A 22,705-nucleotide genomic window follows, 5' to 3' on the forward strand; every position below is an offset into this window, starting at 1 on the left:
ACGCTCCCCTACTGTCCTCCTGCCATGTCTCTGGGATCCTCTGCTGACTGCAGTCGCCGCCAACACTTCTGAACCCATCTCTACAGTGACAGCCTGCTCAGCCAATCAGTAACTGAGACAAGACACCACTGCGGCCAGTGATTGGCTTAGCGGGCTTTTGCTGCAGAGACTGGTACAGAAGTGTCTGCGGTGTCTGTGGTCAGTGGGGGATCCAGAGACACAGCAGGAGGACACCGGGGAGCGTAGAGAGGTTAGCATAATCTTTATTTTTTTCTGTATACTAACACCAAATACCTCTTTAGGCTGGGTTCACACTACGTATATTTCAGTCAGTATATGTATAATTCAGTCAGTATATTTCAGTCAGTATTGTTGAAATATGTTGAAATTGAGTGGATGGCCGCCATTTAATGGCAAATATTTGCTGTTATTTTAGAACAACGGCTGTTATATTGAAATAATGGCAGTTATTTACTGTTATATGGCGGCCATCCACTCAATTTCAACATTGTGTGAACAGATCCTTTCTGTGTTTTTAATCCACTCCTGGTTTTGGTTGCAATATGAGGACCACAATACTGACTGAAATATACGTAGTGTGAACGCAGCCTTAAAGCAAAGGTTGCACAGACATCACTAACAATGTCCGTGCAGTCCTTGCAGCCATCTAATAGGCTGTGAGCGAGCACTGATCTAGCAGTTTAGAGCTCACTTACACTAAGTAATATGGCTCTTAATTTACACACTCCTTCTTGTTTGAGTATAGAGAAAGGGCTATTATGGTATCACTTACATTCAGATAAAATGACATACATCCATCATATATTTATGTGTGCACAGTCCATTAGTGTGAACTAAAGGGGATAAAACAGTGTACAGATAAAACTCATAGTAATACATTTGCGTTATGCTCTCTTGGTTATAAATAGCGAGGCTATCATTTTGCACCATCCTTTATTGAACCATGCTGTATTTTGCCTCCATAAGGTGACTTATGATTCTATCATATAATTCATATCATAGACACAGAGTTGTGTCTTACACCATACCAGACTGTCTAAAAAGAGTTACGAGAACTGCTATTTATTTCAATGGAACAAGTTTAGTATCGGAATTTTCATACAGACCAAAGTGTATTTCATCCTGTCTGGGAGAGACACCCACCTGTGTCCAGTAATTTCCGCACAAAACAGTTTTTATTCATGAAAAACTAGTATTCATAGCTGATGGCGCAGGTGAATGAATCCTCAAGGTGCTCTGCTGAATATTATATACTAATGACTTTTATAAAGTGGGCATACTTAAAAGGAAAGCCGCCCAATCACTCAGGTTCACAATGTAGTGGAAACCCCCTTCTGATTGTGCCAAAGCTTCCTAACTCTCTAGGCTACAATTATACAGACAGCTATTAATGATACAGTACATCCCTTGAAGCAAACCGGTATTTCTTTTTTTTTTTTTTTTCTGAAAGTAAAATCTGGAAGAAGCATTAGGTATGCCTCTAGGTGGTGACAAAGAGTTTACATATATACATTAAAAGGAGGGGGAGTACTCTGCTTTTACTAAGCTAACTATAATCTCCCCTGTACTTTTTCCAAAGCATGCGCTCTGCAGAGAGACACAGAGACAGAGACAGAGCACTTACTAAGTTGCTGATACATTGCATGGAGTTATAAAGAACTAAGCTGGACTGGACTGTCACTGCTGCCCCTCAGATGTCAAGGCTGTCACAAGGACTTGGGATCAGCCAGGCTGCTGGCAGAAGGCAGCACATATGAAAGCACTGGATGCTCAGGAAACTTTGTGAGCTACACTGAAGAACATATCAGGTATGTGAATAGCCTGAACAGTGGACCTGCAATGTGACCTGCACACTGTGATTGACCTTGTACAAAAATGGGTCATTTAAAGATATTTGGAGTGAATATAATGATGCAGTTTGATATATGATACTGCTGACCCTTTATTTTAGCATTGGATATAGCTGCAACCGGTAATATACTAAGAATATTTTGTCATATATCACATCTTGGTGAAGAATTGGTGAACATTTATTACAAATTATGTTTAAACATATATTGTAGTATCATAACATCTTCACTTAATTTCATCAGTTTCGGTAAATGCCACCTATTGCATCTGAGCCTATAACATGTGTTCTCTCTACCTATGTATAACCTATAGTGATAGCTAATGGGCAACCAACTTTAGTGACCCACATAGATGACCTTATTTACTTATTCCAATATGACTATATGTATGGGCTGTAGTTCTTGTCTTGACTACTGTGCTTGCCACTTACTACAGGATTATAATTCAACTTTAGTTTAGACGTGTTCTTCCCAATCTAAGATGGCTGTGTCCTGTACAGCATTTTCAATAAAGGAGCCAGATCCACTTCACAGTTTAGTTTCCTTTCCAGGCAAGGAGGTGCTCATCAGCACTTTGGCTGAGGTTGAATGAATGCGGGGAATTACAGCCTGCAAATACAAGCCCTCAAGCAGTTGCTACAATGTCTCTGGAGCTACTGTGTATATAGACAGCTTATGTATATTCTGCCCCCAAAAAAGATAAAACCCTTGTCTAATCCTCCTTTATATACAAATACAGCTTAACTAAATAGATAGCACACGTCTGATCTTATATCTGTATCCGTGTAGTCCATCTGAAAACAAAAGGAGAGGTAAAGCCTAATCTCGATGCTGACATATGTATGCAGATAACTATAAGGGGAGCAAACATAACAGGGCAGCACAGATGTGATGTAACACTGTAAACATACACACATGTGCCTAGTCTGTGGATTGGCTGCTGAAGAATAAGACTTCTGTAGGGTTTTATACTACTATATGTGCATATACCCATATACTCACTATATGTCCGGCACCCATGATATCTGCTCCAAAGGGCTGAATAAGTGCAAAGTAGCACATACGATACTCATACCGGTAAACTTTATTTAGAGAATCCATTTAAAGCCCTATAACAGTCTATAGTTGGCAGGCAATTTCATGCTTACAACATATACATGTAACATATGAGAGTATGTGTGGCTGTATACAGGGAGCAGTTTAATATCCTCTGTCTTCTTTGTGTAGAGTCACATGGCCAGTTTTGTTTTGCTGCTTGTGCTCTATGATTCAGACAAACTTTCTTATCAAGGGTGCCAGAGCCTTGTGCTGAAGGCAAGATAAATGGCAAGACAGCGAGGGGAGAAAGTCCGTAATGACATCATACTTTTGGCAGGTTGCATGAGTTGCCTCCTTGCAAAGCAATGTGGCTTTATGATAAGTTAGAGAAGAATACTATGCTATGCAAGGCCTTGTTTCACGTCAAATCTCATCTAGTTCATATACTCCTTATTCTATATCTAAAACAGTTTTGGTAAAATGACTTGAAAGGCAAGCACTGACACATGATATATGTCCATGTAGTTTATGAAAGCTAGTGTTTTAGAGGTGTATTCTCTGAGCAGTGAGAATAACTCTTGTATTACTCTTTTTCATGTCTTATTTCTGTGTCACTTACTTAATATGTTCTAATTATAGTAAAGGTAAAATCTACTAGGTCAAATGTAATATTGTAAGGTACAGTTCTCTGGTCACTTGTGTATATATTATATGTTCTCTATGTCACCCTGTCATAAAAGGTGTCTTTTTTTTACCAGTTTTGTATCAGCAGATCTCAGGGGAGTGCCATATTTATAGAGATGGTTCTTTAATGTATGGGAATTTGGTATATTATGTATACAAGACTAATATTAATTCCTGGGGTATAGGACTTAGAACATTGCCACACCACCTCATATGCCGGACCATATTACAGCTCCTAAGTTTCATGTTGGGTAGAGCCATAATTTTACACTTATAGAGAACTACTACCCCTTCCTGTAGTTGTTTGCTTTTGATTAAATGTGGAAACTTACTTAGATTTTTGTTTCTTGCCATATAGTTGTAGATTGACATTGATGTACTGTAACATGTACATTGGTGCACAAAGTGCCATGGAGCTAGTGGCGCTCTGTGCACTACAGCCAGATAAGAGGCAGCAAATGAGCGATATCGGTGTCCTTTTGCAGTGCCCTCACAAGGCTTGATTATTTGTGCAGCTGGGCTGCACAAACAATTGCTGGATCGTTCTTGTGGCCATTTAAATGCATTGTTATTGGCGGTACATCTCCTGTTTGTTGATAAACGAGTGTTTGCTTGTTCGACCGCTGATCACTGGTGTTTTTACATGGGCCAACAGCTGTCTCTCCTGCTCCCCACATATACATTAAGGTTTAGCTTGGTCAAATGTATTTTTTTAAATGAAAATGGGAATGGGAGTCGCTGGTGGCGTCTTATCTCCCTCAGAACAAAAGGGTCAGATTGTTGAGACCCAACATGCCCAATCCTTACCTCTACCAAGATCTTCTGTCAGGGAAGAGTTGGGAGGCCTCCATTCACAATAGACAGCCAACAGGTCTAGCCCAAGTTGGCAGGTTTGGACAACCTTTGACTAATGTACAGTATATGTCGGCCTTTAATTACCCTACAGGCTGAACTCAACTTTGCACAATGTCGTTTTCAATGGGAATCCCAAATAATAAAAACATAGAAAGACATTTGTTTTTACTTAGCAAAACCACAGTATGGGAACTAGACCTTACAATTCCTTATTAGATGCTTGTCAACGATACCAAGCTCTATGATTTATCTTGCCATGGCCATTTATCCTTGACCAGCAGGCTTTTATAAATACTATCGAAGCAAGGGGAAAAGAAAACTTATAGGGAAATTTTAAAATTCAGAAAGCAAAAAAATGGCAACAGACTTCGTTGATTTGCTGAGAAAACAACAGATGATAATGTCAGATACAGAAGGAATGAAGCATGTAAATAAGCAGTGACAGCTGGTACAAAGAAACCTGGTATTCAGCAGAGTGGGCATAAGATGCTAAAAAGTCGCTACAAAACAACTTCTTTGTGTGTGAGAAATGAACATAATGCATTCACTTTATAAAATACTGTATTGTATTGCCCCCCAAAACCCGACTCCCAGAGCTGTGCTCTCTGCGGCTGCTGGAGAGGATGATGGCAGGGGGATGCTCAGTGTCCCTCCAGTGCCCTGTGTCCCTTAGTGTCCCCCTGCCATCATCCTCTCCAGCAGCCACAGCCCGCACAGCTCTGGGAGTCGGGTCGTGACATCACCATTTTATCCAGGAAGTGAAGCCTTGATGCAGTAGTAAGTGCAGGGAAAAAAGCCCTTTATTTGCATTACCTGTAATATGTGTGTATTGGTAATTTGTATAACTTTTGGGGGCCATACAATATTTTAATAAAAATTTCCGCCAGACTTCTCCTTTAAGTTTTTTTTAAGCCTATGCTGCCCTAGAGAAATGTTTCTATAGGAAAATAGGGTTAGGGTTAGTCTTCAATTTTATGTAAACTCCTTTATGTGAAACTAGAGGCACAATGAAGTAAAGTGTAGTCCCAAAATAGGTAATGTCCCTCTTATTCAGGACCTGTGTGACAAGAGTTTCAAAAAGAGCCAAGCAAACGAGACCCTAAAGGGAATCTGTCATTAAAACACCTAATATGCCAAGAATAACATCACATTGCACATTGACATTGCTGTAGTGGGAAATGTACTTTAGCTGCATACATACATCAAGTTCTGGGAAAATGTCAGACAAACCTGAAAAATAGGCATCGACTCGTATTAAGCTCATTTCCTTATAATTAATGTTGTTGTTTGCATCTTTTAAGCTGGCCCTTAAAATCATCATTAATCATTCCCAGGGATCAGTATTAAATTATGATCGTATTAACAATCGTATTAATGATTGTTCATAGTGATCTATCCTTTCTTTTAAATTTTTATCGTTTAAAAGAAAAAAAATCCTTGCTTGTCGTTCGCCAAAGGCTGTATTATATGGCACGATAGTAAGGAGGAAACTAGTGCCGACCTCTTAGCCCATGACTCTCTTCCCCCTCATTTCCCGCTTGCTATCTTTGCTATTACACACACAGACAGCAAACAGGGAGCAGTGGGAGGGGCTGCCCGAATTATCTATAGATCATTTGTGTTCCCAATTAAAGTCAGTGGCGTTGTGCTGTCATAGCTCCTATTACACAGAGCAACATGCAGCAGACCATCGCTGCAAAAATCAGGATCTTTTAACATGTTGAAGGATCACGATCAGTTAATATCGTGCATGTTGGCTGATCATGACCTTTCAACATGTCCTATTACACTGAATTATTATCGGCCTGAACTGTCATATTTGGCCAAGTAAGGTTGATAATAGATTTCTCTAATAGCACCTTAAGCAAGTGCTTAAGCGATTTATCTGTACATGTAAAAGGACCCTTATTCTAGTTCTTGCTGTGCAGTGATTGACAGGTTTCCACCACACCCATCTGCGTTCTTCTGCTAGCTCTAGTCCTGGGCTGCAGATAGTTTAGAGTGGTGATACACAGTTGCCTTCACCACTCACCTCCCCATCCTGCCAGTCTTTGTTCTCTGTGGTCTGGATGTCAGAGGGCTGGTGCAATCACTTTGTGGACTGGGACCCTGACATCATATAAGAAGTTCACTTATGCTCTGGGACTGTGTTTGCTCTCTTGTAGCTTGAGCTGGTGTTTATATTGGATTACTTAGAATTCTGACCTATTTGCCTGTCTGACCTCTATTGTTGCTTGCAGCCTAGTTGTTGCTTGCAGACTAGCGCAAGAATGGCATGTAGGTGGGGACAGTATAGGGCGCCAAGTACTAGGGTTCACACTGTCTGTCCCTGTCTTCAATCCAGGTCTTGGGTCCTTAACACTATGTCTACAAAATTTGCATGGTTGGAAATTAGTATTCAATAACTTATATTGCCAATGTTCTTCTACTGAGGTTACTGAGGACTATGAGTCTGTCCATCTAAAATTTTTATTGCAAGATAACAATTGTGTGCTGAGAAAAGTATACATTATGTTGTACTTACTATACTTTACAGATAAGAGTACTTTACCCTGTAAAAATGCTATAGATAATCAAACAATTCACAACAAAGATTTAAGTGACTATGGTATAATTTATTATGCTACTCATTCATTGTACAAGCCCTTGCATATATTTAGGAAGTGGTATTTGCCTCAAATTACAGTGTTTGGGATTTCTACTTTCCAAAGCTATGAAAAAAGTTTGAATGTACTACAAATTATCCTTAAAAATATCTAAAGAAAAATCCCAAAATGCTGATAATACAAAGTAATAAAATTTTAGTATAGCAGTTAATAGTGGTTTCCCCACTGGACATTTATGGCCATAAATATCTGATAGATGCAAGTTCTTTCTCTGGGACCTGCACTCTATGGATTTGCTATAAATGTCCAAGGGGAGAATATTGTTTTAACTTATTATGGCTTTTTACTCTAAAATACCATAAAATGAAGTTTTACTTTTGTGTAACTTTTGCTCAATTAATTAAGAATAAAGCCAGGAGCTAAGAAAAAGTTATTAAGACGAAACCTCAGTATGAATTAATGACATCCCAGAGACAGTACTGATCGCTGGTTATTAGTGGTGCATTCTTAATGGGCCTTCAGAATGGCAGAACACATGGGAAATACTAAACAACACAAAGACGTAGATGCATCAGGCATTGTGCAAGTATGCCTCTCCTAGGAACTGTAGTAATCAGTTGTATCTTGTGGGACAACCTATTAGCAAATATTGTATTCAGCTCTCATATAGCGCCAACATAGAGGAAATCAAGCACTATACAGAATATTTTGATATCAGTTGGTGGTTTGGGTAGCACAAGGACATGGTAGGTCCTCCAGAGACAGACTGTAGAAAGGTGATTTGTAAAGAAGTAATAGTATAGCAGTAATAGATAGAGAAACTCTTATCAAATCTCTAATTCATTCTTCTAACTCTAAATTTTAACTTAAAGGGATTTTCACGGACTAGAAATCTAATAATGTATCCCTGGGTTAGTAGTAAAGACACTGTACAATGTCCCAAGAGTCCCTGAACCTTTAGGCTATGTTCACACACCATGTTTTAGGGTACAAACACACTTGGCGGAGAAACTCGCTGCAGATCCGCAAAGTGTGTTTGTACCCTTAGGCTAGGTTCACACTAAATGTGCGGATGAAACTACGGCCGTGGGAAAAAATAGACATGCGGCTGAAAACATACAGTCATTTACTTGGAAATCTGGTTCAACTAAAAATAACAAATAAAATCTTAAGAAATTGATTCAAACACCTCTGGATGCATCTGGGAAAGCAGGGAAACAGTTTACATGAATCGCTATTACAGGGGTTTGCGATCCTCTGCAGTATGCCGATGCCGATGCCTCTCATGGTTAATATATTGAATTAATAAAACACATTTTCGTTGTAATAAAGTCCCTTTCATTGTTCAATAATTTAATTTAAACGATTCCATCATTTTGCAATTAAATATACTGTTAAAATAAATATATATATATAAATAAATGTATATTTATATATATATTTATTTTTTGACAGTATATTTAATTGCACAATGATGGATTCGTTTAAATTAAATTATTGAACAACGAAACTGATTTTATTTCAACGAAAATGTGTTTTATTCATTAAATATTAATTAGTACAGGAAGCTCCAGTAAGCCGTTAATTCATATTGCCGGCAATAGAGCATTCTGTACTAATCATCACTTTACTTTAATTAAAACATCAAATGTTTCTTCTAATTATGTTATCACAATAGCATTATTAGAAGAAACATTTAGAATTATATGTGCGCTCAGCTGATTGGCTGATCGGCTCAGCGCACATATAATTAGCGGGTCCGCAGCACAGTAACTTCATTGTGCTGCGGACCAGCGAAGAGGACACATCGGGGTGCGTATGGAGCTCTCCCCACCCCCTCCCCAGCACTGCACCCCTCCCAACAAGGAAGGGGGGTCACTTAACCCCTTCCTTGCTGGGATGGGTGCAGTCTGACATCAGTCTGGCCCCCAAGGGGTTAAGGGGGATGCAATACATCCTCCCTTAACCCCTTGGGGGCCAGACTGTAAGCAGCGATCTGTAAAGATGCTGCATACTGTAAGGAGCACAACACCGCTCACAATGATGGGTGTTGTGCTCCTGTTTGTGTGTTTTTTGTGTGTTTCTCCCTTTTTGTTTTTCAGATATCGGTATCCTGGGGATTACGTCGGATTCGGTGGACTACGTCGATGACCAGCGGTTGTTTGTTGTTGTTTTTTTTAATAAAATGGTCAATGAGGGGTGTTGGGGTGTTTTTATTTGAATAAAATTTTTTTTTAACTTGTGTCTTGTCTTTATTTCTTTACTTTATAGACTTAGTAGTGGAAGCCGTCTAATAGACGGAATCCATTACTAAGTTGGGGCCTAGTGTTAGCCGGTATAAAATGGCTAACACTAACCCCCTATTATTACCCCAGTACCCAATGCCACCAGGGGTACTGGGAAGAGCCGGGTGCCAGTGGTCCCGGAGCGTCAAAATTGGCGCTCCTGGACGGGGCGGCAGCAGGCTGGTAAGATTTAGGCTGGGGAGGGCCTAAAACAATGGCTCTTCCCACCCTGGTGTTACCAGGCTGCTGTTGTTTGGCTTTTAACCCGGCTGGTTATAATAATAGGGGGGACCCCATGCGTTTTTTTTTTAAATAAATAAATAATTAAAAGAAAACGCATAGGGTCCCCCCTATTTTTATAACCAGCCGGGTTAAAAACCAAACGACAGCAGCCTGGTAACACCAGGGTGGGAAGAGCCATTGTTTTAGGCCCTCCCCAGCCTAAATCTTACCAGCCTGCTGCCGCCCGGTCCAGGAGCGCCAATTTTGACGCTCCGGGACCACTGGCACCCGGCTCTTCCCAGTACCCCTGGTGGCATTGGGTACTGGGGTAATAATAGGGGGTTAGTGTTAGCCATTTTATACCGGCTAACACTAGGCCCCGACTTAGTAATGGATTCCGTCTATTAGACGGCTTCCACTACTAAGTCTATAAAGTAAAGAAATAAAGACAAGACACAAGTTAAAAATTTTTTTTATTCAAATAAAAACACCCCCACACCCCTCATTGACCATTTTATAAAAAAAAAAAACAACAAACAACCGCTGGTCATCGACGTAGTCCACCGAATCCGACGTAATCCCCAGGATACCGATATCTGAAAAACAAAAAGGGAGAAACACACAAAAAACACACAAACAGGAGCACAACACCCATCATTGTGAGCGGTGTTGTGCTCCTTACAGTATGCAGCATCTTTACAGATCGCTGCTTACAGTCTGTCCCCCAAGGGGTTAAGGGAGGATGTATTGCATCCCCCTTAACCCCTTGGGGGCCAGACTGATGTCAGACTGCACCCATCCCAGCAAGGAAGGGGTTAAGTTACCCCCCTTCCTTGCTGGGAGGGGTGCAGTGCTGGGGAGGGGGTGGGGAGATCTGTATACTCACCCCGATGTGTCCTCTTCGCTGGTCCGCAGCACAATGAAGTCACTGTGCTGCGGACCCGCTAATTATATGTACGCTGAGCCGATCAGCCAATCAGCTGAGCGCACATATAATTCAAAATGTTTCTTCTAATAATGCTATTGTGATAACATAATTAGAAGAAACATTTGATGTTTTAATTACAGTAAAGTGATAATTAGTACAGAATGCTCTATTGCCGGCAATATGAATTAACGGCTTACTGGAGCTTCCTGTACTAATTAATATTTAATTAATAAAACACATTTCGTTGAAATAAAATCAGTTTCGTTGTTCAATAATTTAATTCTAACGAATCCATCATTGTGCAATTAAATATACTGTCAAAAAATAAATATATATATAAATATACATTTATTTATATATATATTTATTTTAACAGTATATTTAATTGCACAATGATGGATTCGTTAGAATTTAATTATTGAACAAAGAAAGGGACTTTATTACAAAGAAAATGTGTTTTATTAATTTAATATATTAACTATTAGAGGCATCGGCATTCAGCATCATTGCCGGCTATTTTTGAAGTACTCCGTACGGACCGCCTGTCAATCCACGGCCGCATGTCCAGCCGCAAACAATGGTCTTGTTCATTTTTTACGGGTCCGTTTACGATAGGGCCGTAGATTCATACATAGTGTGCACTGTGCAGCCGTATATCGTATACTTTCCAGCGTACGCATGAACCACCGAAAATACCGCCGCACAATTACAGCCGCAAATACAGCCGCACAGTTACATAGTGTGAACCTAGCCTTAAAGTGAAAAAGCATCCATTTTTAATAATAATGGCTGTTATTTTTATAAAGATGGCCATAAATATTGATCATGATATTTTTTTACAGCTGCTTTTTTTTTACTTTAAAAAACGGTGTGTGAAAATAGCTTAAAAATGTATTTCAATTTTTCAACTCTAATATTAAATTATTTTATTACAGAAATCAGAAAGTATACTCATTGTTGCATCTGTACAGAAAGATGTGCAGGTTAGATTGGAGAAGGGAGAGTTTAGAGAAGGGAAGACTGACTAGTAAAGAGGTACAGTAATCAAGACAAAAATCAGTTGTGTGGCCTGTTACCACAGGAAGAAATGGGAAGATTGTGGAGATGTTTTTGAGGGTCGGACTACAAGAGCTTTTTCAAATAAACACTATGGCTGAGCACATGGTGTACATGGTGTAAAGTGAAACTGGCTCAGTTGCCTCTAGCAACCAATCAGATTTCACTTTTCATTCCTCACAGGAAAATGAAAGGTGGAATCTGATTGGTTGCTAGGGGCAACTGAACCAGTTTCACTTTACACGATGCTTGATAAATCTCCTCCTATAACACTAACTTTAATTTGTGGTCCACAAACTATAGTTTTTTGGTCACTGGTAGAATTGTGATACTGACCATGCAGTTTTCACTGGTAAATCATGTCAAGGCTATGTTCACACATCATATTTTGGTTAGTATTTCAGGCTATGTTCACACTATGTAAAAACAATGGCAGCATATCAAAACAATGGCTGTTCTTGTGCAGACAACGGCTATTATTTTTTAGACAGCGGCGGTTGTTTGCGCAACAACGCTTATTGTTATAAAAAAACAGCCATTGTTTTTACATAGCGTGAACATAGCCCTAGAGTCAGACTGGGACCCAGGAAAACAGGACAAGTGAAGCCCTAACACTTGCCCCCACTGTCCCTTCCTTTTGGAGTGATCGGCTCCTTAGCAGGCCCCAACCTGAAGGCTGATCTCTGTTCTAATATTAGTGGAAAACTGAGACAAGACAAACACAATATACGCAGGGTTAGCTAGCCAGGTCAGAATCTGTCGTCGCAGTACAAAATCAGACGTCAGGGGGAAAAGTCAGAGAGTCAAGGATACAGTGCTATCTTAGTCCAACTCAAAGAGGCTCTATCGCAGGCAAGGAGTAACCTCCCCCTAGAGCTGATTGGCGGTGCCGGCTGCCAGTCAGCATGACACTGATGCGGTCCACTTGAGCCATCCGGTTGGGGGACAGTAAGGCCCCAACTGCAGAAAATACTAAGGACGCTATCGGAGTGTCCCTAACAACCATCCGGGCCGGTCGTCAGGGACATTGTCGGTGCACCCCTAGCAACAGGCTGGGCTGATTGGCAGGAAAGCCATCAGCAATACTAGGAGGCGGCCTCCCGCTTCGGCAGTGCCAGGAGCCGAGTGTGACAGCTAGCTCCCAACACCTAGTCTGTATTTGAAGCCAGAATCAGGAGTGGAACCAACAGAGATCATAGCCTATAAAAGGGTATAAAATGTAAAAATTGCACAGCCAAGAAATGTGTGCAAATTGAACCTTACAGTTTTATGATGAATAGACCTTGTGCTGGAATAAGAATACAGAATCTGTATTATGAAGAGGAAAAGTGATTTATGAAATGACACAGCTACAATTACAGAAGAGTTATTTTTACTGAGGTGTTCACTTGTATGAACCCTGAGATGTTGTAAAAACAGGAACTTAGCCATTATATGTAAATCTGCATAATAATCACGATGACTAATAAAAAGTGCTACATGTGCATAGACAGCTTGCCTGGATATCTAACAGCTCCGTGCATAATTACTAGGCACAATACCCAAAAATGATCACTGCCAGGTACAAACATTTAGATGCACTTTCCAGTATTGCAAAACTCAAGCTTTTAATGCCAAAAAACGCTCATAATGTATCTATTTCTAGTAGCTTGGGATAGTCAGGGGAGAAATAACTATATCTCCCTGTTTCTTTGAATGGAGCTGTACTAGTATTTTAGTGGCGTAACTTGATACTCCTAAGTCAAAATATTAAATCTGGGACTGGGCCCCCTTTACCATATGAAGCTATGTTCACACACAATATTTTTGGCCAGTATTTTGGTCAGTATTTTTCAACCAAAACCAGGAGTGGGTTGAAAACATAGAAAGGCTATGTTCACACATGGCCGTCATTTAATGGCCAACAATTTCTGAAACAACGTCCTTCATTTCACGTTAAATGGTGGGCATCCACTAAATATCACACTCCATTGTATGAACTGACATGTTCTGTGCGGCCGCTATTCAATTAATAGTCAGTTTTTAGTGTGGCCGGTTAGAATCCCGGACGAAGCATATACTATTCGTGCACATACAACGTATATTTTGTATAAATCACGGCCGTTGTTGCAAATTGCAACAACGGCCGTGATTTATACAAAACATACGTTGTGTGAACATGGCCTAATGGTGTGCATCTCATTTAGCTACACCCTAGGGTTCATGGTTTGGAAACAGTTTAAACTGAGTCTGTCAGCTGCAATTCAGGTCCCAAACTGATAACACTGTTAGATAACTGTTAGGACAAAAGGCACATGGGTGGAGATTTATTAAATATGACTCTTTGGAAAATAAAAGGTGGAATCTGATTGGTTGCTAGGGGCAACTGAGCCAGTTTCACTTTACACCATGTTTGATAAATCTCCCCCCCCCCCCATTGTTCATATATCCACCTGTGCTTCCAGAATGTACACAAATTCAGGAAGGACAAACACATAGATAAAAGGTACTATGTGTCTTCTTGGCCTAACAGCTATCTTACAGTGTCAGCAGTTTGGAACCTGAATTGCAGCTGATTAATTCCCTTTAAATAATTAAGACTTTTGGGGTATGTTCACACACTGTTTTTTGAACCTCAGCAGTATTCTGTTCAGACTCTTACGGCTCAAAATGAGGTTCAAAGAACACAACCTTAGCATGAGTAATCTTCATTTCTTCACTAAATAAAAACCTGGAACAGAGCCACGAGGCAACATGGAAAATATACCCAAAGAAAAGTTTTGAGATTACTATCCCTTGATTTTGTTTTCCAGAATTTGTTCCATATTTTGATTTGAACAGTGATAGAACAGTACAGCAGAGGACACAAAACACTGTAGGTGAGTGGTAGTCCAGGAAAGGAAAGCATAAACTGGTCAGTATAGTGAAGTTCTACTATTACAACTTTTCATGTGGATTCTGACAGGTATACCACATACAGTATATGTGAAAATCATATCAAATGAAAATCCACATAGCTCCTATGGTATTGATTGTTTTCAAGAATGGATTTAAAATCCACATTATGAAAAAAAAAGGACGTGTGACTTCTTAACATGAATTTGCATGGATCAGAAATCATGGTGGGTAGCTATACATAGGTTAGCCCCTCTGAAGGAGGTTGATCCACATGCAAATCAGTGGCACATCAAACTGCCGTGCACTGATTGGCTGATGGGGACCGACGAGAACCAGGAGCCTCACACAGCCGCGGCGCAGAGCAGGTAATGTATGCTCCGGGCCGGGGCTGCAGGTGGCATGATGCGGGGGGTTTAAAGGGTCACATATCCGTAGCGGAATGAAAATTCCGCTGCGGATATGTGACCCCATAGACCTTCACTATACCAGGATCTGCAGCGGATTTCGCTGCAAACTTGCAGCATGAAATCGTCTGCGGATCCAGTACGTGTGAAGCTACCCTCAAAGAAGATTCCCTTCCAATGGAAAAATATTGTCAGGTGTACATACTAAAGGGCTTTTTACACGGGCCGATTATCCGCCACAGGTGTTTCTAGCAATGCTCCTGTGGCCAATAATAAGCCTGTGTAAAAGTGGCAGTGACCAGCCGAACACAGAGAAAAAAAAGCAGATCCTTGGCTAATTGGGTCTTTTGTACAGGCCTTAAAATTTATCGTTATCATCTGGATAGCTTCTTGTGTAAACAGGCTTATATGCAGCCGATAACGATAAAGGAAACTGAGAGAAATTATATGTTTATATCCCTGCTGATAGTTTCCAGATCACAAGCATATACTCCAAATTGGCATCTGGCTCTCCCATCTAGCTTTGGCCGCTGCTGTATCTTCAGGCCCAACCTCCTTCAGAATGATTGACAGCGGGAGGAGGAAAGGCCTGAAGATACAGTCGGCAGCCAGAGGACTGGAAAGCCAGGTGCCGTATCACAAGCAGCATGGTAAGTATAAACTGCTAGTGATCTGGAGACTGACAGCACAGATGTATAGTGAACTGTGTAAAGATGGTCCGAACCTGCCTAGGTTCATACGAACACGAACCTCGGCATCAGATTCCCGCTGTCTGGCCGCTCCGTGCAATGGGTGGATACAGCGGGAGGACCGCCTGGAAAACTGGGATACAGCCTATGGCTATGGCTGTATCCCAGTTTTCCAGGCGGTCCTCCCGCTGTATCCACCCTCTCCACGGAGGTGGAAGACAGCGGGAATATTGCCGAGAGTTCGGGTTCTTACGAACCCGAACCTCGGCAGGTTCGGACCATCCCTAGTACTTTGCTGTCAGTTTCCAGGGCTGCTCGAATGATACAAGGATCATTCATGTGACGTGGCCGCTTGATTTGTAATGCCGTGCAAACAAGTGCCAATCTCGCTAATCGGTGGCCACTACAGCTGAGAAATCTTGAGATCTACAAAGACCTAAAGACTGTACTGTGAGAGATCGTTTTTAATGGGGTATTCCCATCTGATAAAGTTATACCTTTTTCCACAGGGAAGGGGATAACTCACTGACCCTGGTCTCCCATTAGAATGGAGCGGTGGTTTGTACATGTGAATACAGTATGCCCACATGCCCAGTGTTAAGACTACATAAAATCAACATAGACTTTGGTATTACATTTCTCATACCCTTAGTTTTTGTTGGCCTCAATAGAATGAATACAATTCAACTTCCCAGCTACTGATTATATGGGAGTGAGGCTTCTGACAGGTTTATTCTTGAAGAAGAACATAGACAAAGGCTACAGGGACCTTCTTTGTCAAGCTTCCTTACATTATTATACTTTTTATCCATCACCGTAAAAAAGTCATCCCTTGATTCAAGCTAAACCACGTCCTTTATGAAGTTCATACAATTATTCGCTTAAATTCCAGCCTAAGTCTCTCCATGGGATGATACACTTGAATGCATTGCCTGTAAGTAAGCTAGCATGTAGGCACATGCTGTCCTGGTACACACAACACACAGTCATAACATCCTAAAATGAGCAGAGGGAAATTAAGACCAACATCTTGAAAGCTGAGATGCAGCAGGAAGGGACAGTAATGATTTAAGAAAATAAATCTGATAAAACATTTCTTGACATAAAACTGTGCACAAGTTTAGAATGAACAGACAAGGTTACCTAATGGTTACAAAACACAATGGGAGGTAAGGATCAAACACACATCAAGAACTTGTCCTTCAAATTCTTCATTAATGACCATAGAAAATGTAGTGTCCTGTAGAGGCTATTTTATATGTATGATGTTCAATATAGGAAAGCCTAGGATTAGTAATCTCAATCAAAAGGACAAAGAAAAGACAGTGGATAGCAGGACCTGGGAAAACCTTATATGCTGTTATTGATGCACTTCAGGAGTGCTGTCATATTGACTGTCTGTTCTAAATTACAAGTTATAAAGTTTATAGTGCGCCCTGAGAATCAAACACCCTGACACATTGATGGTTAAGGTCAGTGTCGGACTGGGGTACCTGGGGCCCACCAGAGGAAATGATCCTTGGGGCCCACTAAAGAAGAATCGGTAAAAAGCGAAATACTGACCCGGCTCTATCCTGGATTCATCTGGATCTGTGACAACTCCCTTGTGAATGACATGTTTTCAGTTGAACTATAACTCTCAGAATACTTACATTTATGAAGCTTTAATAAAGGGTATGTTGGGAGTTGTAGTTTCAGAGAGAACAAACCTTTAATAATTGATTGTTGTGCAGAAGCTTCTGGTTGCTGTAATCTGTTACAACCATCAGCCCTGAAGGTCCAGCACTATATCTTTCTACAGTGGCAGCTCATATGTACTACAACTCCAAGCATATCTTGAGGGATGTAGACTATCAGTAAATGCTGGGAGTTGTAGTGCTTGCAGCTGTTGTAGTTGTGGGGTCTTAGGTACATTGTACACTGAATGCTTTGTGGGAGATCAGAATACATAGTTATGTGGGGGCTCAGTGTGTGGAAGTGACCCCAGAACAGCATTAATATATTATCACCATACTGTAGGTCTCAACATACCATCACACTGTTACTGACCAAATCATCCATCATCATACTACTACCCCTTCATCCTCCTGCTCCTCCATCATCATACCACTACCTCCTTCATCCTCCTGCACCTTCATCATTATACTACTACACCTTCATCCTTCTGCACCTCCATCAATATACTACCTCCTTTATCCACCTGCACCTCCAATATCATACTACTACCCCTTTATCATCGTACTACTACCCATTCATCCTTCTGCCCCTCCATCATCATAATACTACGCCCTTTATCATCATACTACTACCCCTTCATCCTCCTGCCCCTCCATCATATTACTACCCCTCCATCATCCTCCTTCCCCCTTCATCCACCTGCCCTTACATCATCAGCAGTACCCCTCCCATCCTCTTGCACCTCTTCACCATACTACTACCCCCTTCAACATAAAACAAAAAACGCTATACTTACCTCACCAGTATGGTTCCTCTAGTGTCCCAGACACTCCTCTCCCTGCTCTGCATGAGTGTGATCGCTACCGCTGAAAGGGAGCGGGGCTTCCCAGACATGGTGTTGCCGGGGCGGTCTCCTCAGAATCGGACAGTCCCCGAAAAACCATCTATTTATCCTGCTGCAGCATGTCCGACTGGACGGTCCCGCTTAAGGGGCCTATACAAAAGAAAGTCAAATTCTAGTCTTTTCCTGTCTAATATGGAATGTATGGTGGTGGCTTTGCGTCTTCCTTGTTCATTTGCGCTAGGCTTTTGGATTCTTCTTAATCATCTGAGACTGTGAAATCGGCATACATAGATGGAGTTGTTTCCTCAACATCTGAGAAAGAAAGAATTTTGCTGCATGTGCTTTTTCAAATGTAACGTAGTCATTAATGTTCCCTTACTCCCCTGGTTAGTAATAGCCTACCAGTGACTGCCTTCAATCTTTTTCTCAAATGTATATGTGAAGGAAGCTGATCAATCATAGGCACCAGTAATCTGTCAATTTTATTCATTTAATAGGCACTGTGCAGGCACAGTACAGTAAACATTGGCAGCCTTTGTGCTGGGATACTAAAATATAATGGGAAATTACCCCCAAAATTGTAAACACAGCCATAGCATGAATGCTTACACTATGACTATTATATATACTAAGAACTGTTTGTTCTCATAATCACTGGAAGTGGTAAAACAATATAAAAAAGCCAAGGTTGCTTTACAACTAGTAATAACTTTTTGCATAATTTTCACAATTGACTATTCACTTTTGTTGATCTTTTTGTGCAGGTGCACTGAGAAACTATTCCAGAGAATTCTCAAACTCTCTAAATGTTAAAGGGTCCCTGTTACTTTAAGGCTATGTTCAAACAGAGTACTTTGTTTTTTACTAAAGAACAACCATTGTTTTTATTGAAAACAGCGGCCTTTCTTTTCAGCCTGGGTGGCATTGCATTGAAATCACACGCAGCACCAAAAATGGCTGTCATATGGGAACATACCCTAATCAGGCCACCATTCAGCTTGTTTGTTGGCTGAACAGGTTTCTTTGACCCATTAAAAATCATCAGCCATCAGTCATAATAGGGGATGTGCCACTCACAGCTTATTGCAATCTTAACTTTAAGATTGTTGCTCATTTACTAAGTGGGGCTAGGCCATATAATATAGCCTATAGTTAGTCCATGAGGGTAGAGGTTCTGAATGACGTTGTTAAAATGATAAATTGATGATTTCAGCAGTTGCCATAACCTGTGATTTGGGCTTCTGCAAGCAAATCTGTTGTTTGGCGCAAACAACTTTACATGGACTATCAATGACTACAACTGACAAAAGCCAGCATATTAGTTGTACATTTTTAGAGACTTGTTTTATAGATAGTGTTTATCATAGTCTTTTGTGTCATGTAAAATAGAGATTAAAGTGGATGACATAAGTTATTATGGAAGCCAAAAATGACTTGTGTATGGCATCTAAGAGGTAGCATAAGAAAAAAATGTGTAAGCTATTTCTCAAATCTATGGCATAGTGTATACTAATGTAATTGTTAGGGCCCCTGGGACAAAGACACACAGGACAAGTGGGCCCTATAGCTAAGACCCCCACACTCTCCCTACCTACTTGCAGTGCAGGTCCTAAACAACCAGTCCGCAACTGGGCGACGATCCCTGCACTCAAATAAGTGTGAACACAGACAAGACACAGGACAGACAAACAAGGTACAATGACATCAGACATCAGAGGACGAAAGCCAGAGATGCAACCAGGTAACGGTGAAGCCACAGCCAGAACAGTGGAGCCAAAGCCAGAGATGAAGAAAGAAGAACTGAGCAGTAAGCAAGGTAAACTAAGGACTAAGGAGAACACCGAACCAAAAGACAAAGAAGGTAATAAACAAGCAAGGGATCAGGAAACCAGGAATACAGACAATATCACAAAGGCAGGATCTAGCAGACAGACAAGCTGCAAAACTATCAATATAAGGGAACAGAAGTCCCGGACTCCAAGCAGATAGGCTGAGCAGGAGAAACACACAACATAAACACAGAAAACCAGAGGAGAAGAGACCTGTCAAGCACAACACAGCAGACACAATTAGTGAACAGACCACAGCAAGGAAGGTGCAGGGAGAACTAAGAAAACAAGGACTGGATTAAAAAAGACATAAGCAAATAACATAAGAAAACCAGGCACGGACCTAATGCCAAAAGCGCAGTCTTTGGCGCACAGGTTGAATCTTTGGAACAGAGTATGGCACTGATGCCTTTTCAGGCGCGGTCATGACAGTAATACATTTTGTACAGAAACTACCAGTTTCTGCCAGTCTGTTCTAGTTTTATACTGTCTTTGACCGGGTAAATACATCTCACCCACAATAGCAACAATGCTATTTAAATGGTCAGCATCTTATGTAGGTGCAGGTTGTAACCTAAAAAGGGTTGCTTCTCTTTTAGGTGAAAACAGATTTTTTTTTTGTCTGTATTTTATCATGGTAAAACTACTTCAGCCCCATAAGACCCCAGAAAAGTTTGGACTATGGATTCACATTTATATAGAAACATCTTATTAATAACAATAATTATTATTTGTCGTAGAATAAAGAAAATAATAATAATAAGTAGTAGTAGTAGTAGTAGTAGTAGTAGTAGTAGTAGTAGTAGTAGTAGTAGTAGCAGCAGTAGTAGTAGTAGTAGTAGTATATCCTCTGCTCTATTTATTTGAAATGACCATTCTTAGGCTGGGTTCACACACAGTATATTTTAGGCAGTATTTGGTCCTCATGTCAGGTCCTCATGGCAACCAAAACCAGGAGTGGATTGAAAACACAGAAAGGCTATGTCTACATAATGTTGTAATTAAATGGATGGCCGTCAATTAATGGCAAATATTTGCTGTTATTTTAAAACAACGGTCATTATATTGAAATAATGGCAGTTATTTACCATTATATGGCGGCCATCCACTCAATTTCTACAGTGTGTGAACAGATCCTTTCTGTTTTCAATCCACTCCTGGTTTTGGTTGCTATGAGGACCTGACATGAGGACCAAATACTGCCTGAAATATACTGTGTGTGAACCCAGCCTTAAAGTGTACCTTTATAACTTTGAAAATGTAAATCAACAGTAGATGTGATACAAACCAAGTTTGCAATTTACATTTATTATTATTATTATTATTATTATTATTAATCATACAGTAAAACAAAGATATACTTACCAGAAATCCAGGTCCAGTTTCCTGAAGGCAGCTTTGTAGTCTTGTGCTAGTTAAAAAAAAAAAGACTAAACACATGAAGTCTGACCAGTACAAACAGTCATGGCTCAATATATCCACCCATCACATGACTGCCTTCTCTGTGAGCGTGCAGATGACCTAGGAAACACAGGACTTCTTTTTTTAACGGAAGAACAAAGAAGGTTGGCAGCTCACCTCGTCTTAGTAGCGAAGTAACAATTCATAAAGGAGGGTGCACAGATCTGGCGGTGGCCACCCGTAATCCAGAAGGTAAGAAGAGAATAAGGAAAGGGTCCCAGCACTCCAAGGAAAAGAGAATTAGAATACAAATTCTTTATTACATATGCAAGTTAAAATCCGCTGCTTGACACAACCAACGCATTTCGCGCTTATGCACGCTTAATCTTGGTCTGACCTGTGTTTAGACCCTTTGGGGAAAAAAAGTCAGAAAACAGGAAGTGCTGTGTTTTCCATAATAACTAAAAAAATCACATCTACTTTTGATTTAGGTTCTAAAAAATTATAACAGCAGGTACACTTTAAGTGCATTGCTAGTGGAAAAACTCCTGAACAATTGGTACTTTTGATTGCCTTGGCAGTCGTCTTCTAAGGCTCACTTGGATTACTAAAGCGTCCATATATAGCAATGGTGTATTGTCTGGAGAACCGCCAAGCATCTGTACACATTACACAAAATGAACATTTCTCTATGATTTCACTGATGCAGTGAGGGTTGAGAAATCTTTTCACATTTTATGAAACTTTTGCAATTGCTTCAAAATATAGTTTTCTTCTTTCTTGCTTTCTGGAAAGTTATGTATTAACAAAGTAGTTCCATCCATTGCCCTAAAAAGGGCCTCATGAAGATGACTTCCTTATAGACATCGTTAAAATTGATTTGATTTTTTTTTCTATTCAAATAGTTTAAATCTACTATCCGTTCTATGCCAACTATCAATTCATCCTGCTCCATTGTGCCAAAAATATTTCATTGATATATCCACTTTTTGGCAGATTATATAATAAGATTATACCCTGATAAAATCCATTGTAGTATATGTAAAAGTGAGTGTACAGAACAAAAGTCAATTGACACAGAGACTGGTGCGAGACTGGCTCGCTTCTCCCTCGTTTCCCCGCTCGCTACCTGTGCTATTATATGCACAGACATCGATCGGGGAGCAGCAGAAGAGGCCTCCAAAAACAATAATTTGATCATTCGGGCTGCCCATTGAAGTCAGCAGCGGTCTGCTTCCGCTCTTGTTACACTGCTGGTAGGTGTTGGGTTGGTTCCACAAAAACAGGTAATTAGGTTCAGATAGATGATAAATATATAAGATAAAATGGATAAATAAAGAAATACGTAAAGATGTTCCGCAGCAAACCAGCATAGGTGAATAAGGTGATTATTTATTGCAAGTAGTACAAAAATACAGAGAGATGCGATGTTTCGACCC

General features: G+C 40.4%; 1 protein-coding gene across 3 annotated transcripts in view; it reads left to right on the forward strand.

Annotated features, from left to right (window-relative positions):
• Positions 1 to 22,705, forward strand: part of EDAR (ectodysplasin A receptor) — a 123,020-nt gene that overhangs the window by 11,694 nt on the left and 88,621 nt on the right. For 2 of the 3 annotated variants that reach the window (XM_069970916.1, XM_069970917.1), the window contains exon 2: positions 1,601 to 1,829. The gene's annotated coding sequence lies outside the window, so the exon portion shown is untranslated. Of the gene's footprint in view, positions 1 to 1,600; positions 1,830 to 14,337; positions 14,404 to 22,705 lie in introns of all 3 variants that reach the window. The other variant, XM_069970918.1, reaches the window with a different exon arrangement.

The sequence above is a fragment of the Dendropsophus ebraccatus genome, chromosome 5 (genome assembly GCF_027789765.1).
Source record: "Dendropsophus ebraccatus isolate aDenEbr1 chromosome 5, aDenEbr1.pat, whole genome shotgun sequence".
In the NCBI taxonomy this organism is placed as follows: Eukaryota; Metazoa; Chordata; class Amphibia; order Anura; family Hylidae; genus Dendropsophus; species Dendropsophus ebraccatus.